General features: G+C 40.9%; 1 pseudogene; it reads left to right on the forward strand.

Moving 5' to 3' along the window:
• The first annotated feature begins 2,523 nt into the window (after window positions 1-2,523).
• Window positions 2,524-2,641, forward strand: LOC134981783 (5S ribosomal RNA; annotated as a pseudogene).
• The last annotated feature ends 3,007 nt before the right edge of the window (window positions 2,642-5,648 follow it).

The following is a 5,648-nucleotide window of genomic DNA, read 5'->3' on the forward strand; positions in this document are numbered from 1 at the left end:
TCAGTGTGATGTAATGTGAATAAGGGGCTCTACTGTGAGGAGTAACGTTTATAAGGTAAAGTGATACTACTGTGGGATGTAATATGAATTATGGAAACTATCGCATGATCAAATGTGAATAAAGTGCAGTACTGTGTGGCGTATTTGGAATTGGGGTTACTATTGTGTGGCCATGCCCCTTGCCAGCAAAAACACACCCCTTTTTGGGCTGTGCGCCAAATGTGCGAACTGTTCCTATTTAAAATATAGGGGGTACAAACACCAAAATAAGGACTGCTATAGCTGAGGGGTGATGGTTCTGGGAAAGAAGTGCAAGGTCAGAGGCAGAACCAGCAGTGGTGCTAGGGGGCACTAGCCAAAATCTTGCCTAGGGCATCATATTGGTTAGGGCCGGCTCTGTAATTACTGACTCAGTGTCCAGGTCTTTCTTACTAAAATGTTTGGTTAATAATAGCTTCCGGACAAATAATCTAAGATTGGTTTCCCATTTGAAACGATTGAATGTAGAAGTTGGAGAGAATGAGAGATCCTTCTCTAGAACCGAGATTTGATCTGGAGTCAGCATATATGAGGATAAATTGTTAATTTTGAGTATGGATAGTGATGAAGTCATAAGGGGACTGTACGAAGGGATTGATACATATTGTTAACACTGAAGCAATCCATGCACACTTTGTTACTTTCTTTATTGATTCTGATTTAAGTCAGTGCTCAATCCCTCTCTTCCCCCTTTTTTAATTTAATTTAACACTTATGTATCAGGATGCTTATATATCCACTATTAATTAATATATAAACCAGCTGCCTGTTTGATATCTTATAACAGCTCAAACATGATACTGTGTATCTAGAAGCTACTCTCTGTATACAAATTAAAATGATATGTAACACCTGCATTTGCAGGTTAATATCTAATTAACTACAACAGCACAGTAGTGGGATATTTATCCTCTGCTGATTTAGATGCTGACCCTTTGCAAAAATGTATTCATATGAGTTGCTTATAGACTGTGCTAATATAATTACATCTCTTTCAAAAAATTCCTCTTCACCTGTAATACCTTTAATTAATTGTACAACATGGTGATTTACTTTATGCCAGCCTGAGATTTAAGTCAGCTTAAATGTGATATTATGTATCCCTAAAAATTGTTTCTTGAATACAATTTCAAACTATATGTAACACCTGTACTAGCAGGTACAACAGCATAGCAGTGGGATATTTATCTTCTGCTGATCTAGATGCTGTCTGACTGCAAAAACGTATTTAATTTGCAGCACCACCAATTAATTGTACAATATGGTGATTTATTATATGTGTGACACAGCATACATTCTATTATTCTAATGAGTGGGATATTGGAATAATATTCTGATTATGGATTCTATCTATTTGGCTGGGAAATCTTTCCCAAATATACTTGACTAGTAATTGTCATTAATAGCTCACCTAGAATATCTACTCACTAATTGAATCTGGAATATCCTCTCATATACTGTATGTGGTCAATATTTGCATAGATCAGATATTTTCTCTGCCAGGTGAGAATATAGACATTTGGATTCCTATTGTTCTATATTTTATATCTCAAGATCTGTCAGAGATCAATTTCACTAGTTTGCATATACAGGTTGAGTATCCCTTATCCAAAATGCTTGGGACCAGAGGTATTTTGGATATCGGATTTTTCCGTATTTTGGAATAATTGCATACCATAATGAGATATCATGGTGATGGGACCTAAATCTAAGCACAGAATGCATTTATGTGTCATATACACCTTATACACACAGCCTGAAGGTCATTTTAGCCAATATTTTTTATAACTTTGTGCATTAAACAAAGTGTGTCTACATTCACACAATTCATTTATGTTTCATATACACCTTATATACACAGCCTGAAGGTCATTTAGCACAATATTTTTAATAACTTTGTGTATTAAACAAAGTTTGTGTACATTGAGCCATCAAAAAACAAAGGTTTCACTATTTCACTCTCACTCAAAAAATTCTGTATTTCGGAATATTCCGTATTTCGGAATATTTGGATATGAGATACTCAACCTGTACAAGCAACAATTCCCCATTTTTTCATTCATTTTCTTTATGTCAGTGGTAGATCACATTTGGTATATGTCTGAGCATGTGCTTTATTCATGCTTGAATGGTACAGCTGAATTATTACTCTTTAATTACAATAATACTCAGTTCACCTGTGGAAAACCACTAGTACTCTATCACTCTCTCATCTGGCTGACAGCAGTGCTGACATGAGCTATGCTCCTCTCAGGGAACATTTTGCTGTCACAACAGAAAGCAGAAGTGTCTTTTCTTCCTTCAAAAATCTTGAAACAGAATAGCATTACCAGAGCTCTTTTTGGATACTTTCCAATTATTTTCTTTTTCCGACACTCTCTCATCTGGAAGAGTCCTGGGACCATTATTTTGTTTTGGACCCAGGCAAAGTACAGACAGCAGAAGTGGGTTCTTTCTTCTTTCTTCCATCATCTTCAAATAACTGCCCACGGCCATACTATCCTCAATACGCCCGATCCTGTCCAATTTCGGAAGCTAATAAGGATAGGCCTGGTCAGTACTTGGATGGGAGACCACCTAGAAATACTGGGTACTGTGGGCAGTATTTGGATGATCACTTTACTCATCCCTACTCTGATCACAGGTTGAATACAGAGTTTTTTTGGATACAGCATCCTGTTTATTTTCACCACCCTCATCTTGAACCTATAAATTATTGGTTAAATCAAGATTTTTAAACCTTGACGATAGTCTTTTTTTAAGGTACAAACAGAATAAATGCTACGTTTTAGAAGATTCACCAGTACACTGCTATTTTGACTTATGTCTGTTTAAATTTATTTTGAAGAGTGCTCCCAAAAAGAGGCATTTTGTCTTTTCTTTCCCCAATTGTCCTTGTAGTCTATCTACAAAAAGTTCTCTGGGAGCACCACCAATGAACTAGTATTGTAAAATTGATTCATTAACACTATTTATATTGTTCATAATATACTTGTTTATGTTATATCTACATATCATGTAAGTAGGTGCGGCACTGACAACTTATATTGAAATGCTAGAAAGGCGGATGGCCAGATGGGCCGGTCCACTGGTCCAGCCAACCAGCAAACCGGGAGATGCTGCTGTAGACAGGAAATGCTTTCATTTCTGTTACCTTGTCGGCAGACATCTGACCAAAGCCCAGCCAACCTGCGGTTTTAAACACAGCGCATACAGTGGGTTACTGAATCGTACACACACTCACATGTGACTCCAGTGTGCCTTCCCCTGCATCCAGCTCTGCCCCCGACAGGACGGGTCACTTAGTTTCTATAGGCCCACCTCTCCTCCCTTTTGACCAGTGTAATCCTTAGCCAAAGTCTCACCGCCCTCCTGCATTCCCTCCCCCTCTGCCTCAGCTCTGCTTAAATTTTATGTCTGCTTATCCCCTCATGGCTCCAATGACTTCCCCCTTTCCCACTCGCGGCAACCCCCGCTCTCCCACCTGCAGCAACCCACTTGCGACCACCCCCTACCTGGAAGCCAGCTGGGACCTCAGGGTGGTCTACATTGGATAATATCATAAGAGAAGGTAAGCATGTCTATATAAATTTTGCCTGTCAAATTTTTTATAAAAACATTGAAATTCGATATGCGCAACATTGTTGTAAGAAACCCTTGGAGAGCCCCTTATTACGCTGCTGTTTATGAAGGCGCCCCTCGACTTCCCAGAAGGGCACCCAGGTGCCTTCTATTTCTTTGAGTGAAGTGCTATCTATCTATCTATCTATCTATCTATCTATCTATCTATCTATCTATCTATCTATCTATCTATCTATCTATATATAATATACCTCACTTTCCCATAGAGAAAAAATGCAAAAACCAGCACTCATGATTCAGTTGAAAGCAGAGGAGGATTTATTCTTCAATACAAATCCATTAGTGATACATCCAACAACTGTGGCCCGACAGCTGTTTCAACGCATACAGGTTTTCTTCAGGTGCTAGTGACACAGAGCCCAGAACTTGTATATATAGCAGAAAATGGAGCCAACACTTAACAAACCAAACCCATGCTGTGGGAGGGCTCTTCACATGAGTAGTGTGCTCATTGGATGCCTCCGTGGGACGGGGAGGGTCAGCTGTGTAACTAAGGTAAACAGACCTTGCTCCCCGCCCGGTTACGGCTGAGGCTGCATGTGTCCCAGGTGCTGTCAGATGATGCACCTATGTATATATTGAAAACAATGCGTCACTCCACTTAAAAGAATAAATGCTCCGGTTCCCCTTTGGATAAATATGTAGTGAGCCTGGCCTTATAGAGGTACAAAGCAGCGGTACTCAAAGACTGATGTCAAATCACTGTATTGTAGATGACGTAAGATGCGTCCGACACCTTGAAAAAGGAACGTGCAAGCCCCAAAACATTGGACACATTTTACATCATCTATAATACATTGATTTGACATCAGTCTCCGAGTGCTGCCCTTTTGTCCCTCTATGACGCCAGGCTTACTATATATATATTGTACTGTATAATATAGCAGAACAATAGAACGGCACTTTAGAGACTCCAACAGAATAAATCTCAGGAGACATAAATTATCAACGGGATCAAGGCAGTCACAATAACGACACAGGAATCCCAAAACTGCTCAGAACACAGCTCAGAATGCTGATGCCGGCATCCCAGCTGTCGAATAAGTGACTGCCGGGCCACTGGAGAGGTAAATCGCAGGAGGGGGGAGGGTTAGGCTTCGGGAGGGTGGGGTTTGGTTTAGGCTGCTCGTTGGGGGGATGGTGGGGGGGGGGTTAGAGTTGGATGCAGGGGGAAAAGGTTAGGTTTAGTCTGCGGAAAGGGAGGGGGGAGGGTCAGGATTCTAACCACTGAGATGCTGCAGTCAGTATTCTTACTAGAGATGAGCGGGTTCGGTTTCTCTGAAACCGAACCCGCACGAACTTCATGTTTTTTTTACGGGTCCGAGCAGACTCGGATCCTCCCGCCTTGCTCGGTTAACCCGAGCGCGCCCGAACGTCATCATGACGCTGTCGGATTCTCGCGAGACTCGGATTCTATATAAGGAGCCGCGCGTCGCCGCCATTTTCACACGTGCATTGAGATTGATAGGGAGAGGACGTGGCTGGCGTCCTCTCCATTAGAAATTAGATTAGAAGAGAGAGAGAGATTGTGCAGAGTCAGACAGAGTTTACCACAGTGACCAGTGCAGTTGTTGTTAGTTAACTTTTATTTATTTTAATATAATATATCCGTTCTCTGCTATATCCGTTCTCTGCCTGAAAAAAAACGATACACAGCAGCAGCCAGTCACACAGTGTGACTCAGTCTGTGTGCACTCAGCTCAGCCCAGTGTGCTGCACATCAATGTATAAAAGGCAAAGCTTATAATAATTGTGGGGGAGACTGGGGAGCACTGCAGGTTGTTATAGCAGGAGCCCCCAGGAGTACATAATATTATATTAATTTAAAATTAAACAGTGCACACTTTTGCTGCAGGAGTGCCACTGCCAGTGTGACTAGTGGTGACCAGTGCCTGACCACCAGTATAGTAGTATATTGTTGTATGTATTGTATACTATCTCTTTATCAACCAGTCTATATTAGCAGC

The sequence above is a fragment of the Pseudophryne corroboree genome, chromosome 12 (genome assembly GCF_028390025.1).
Source record: "Pseudophryne corroboree isolate aPseCor3 chromosome 12, aPseCor3.hap2, whole genome shotgun sequence".
Lineage (NCBI taxonomy): Eukaryota > Metazoa > Chordata > Amphibia > Anura > Myobatrachidae > Pseudophryne > Pseudophryne corroboree.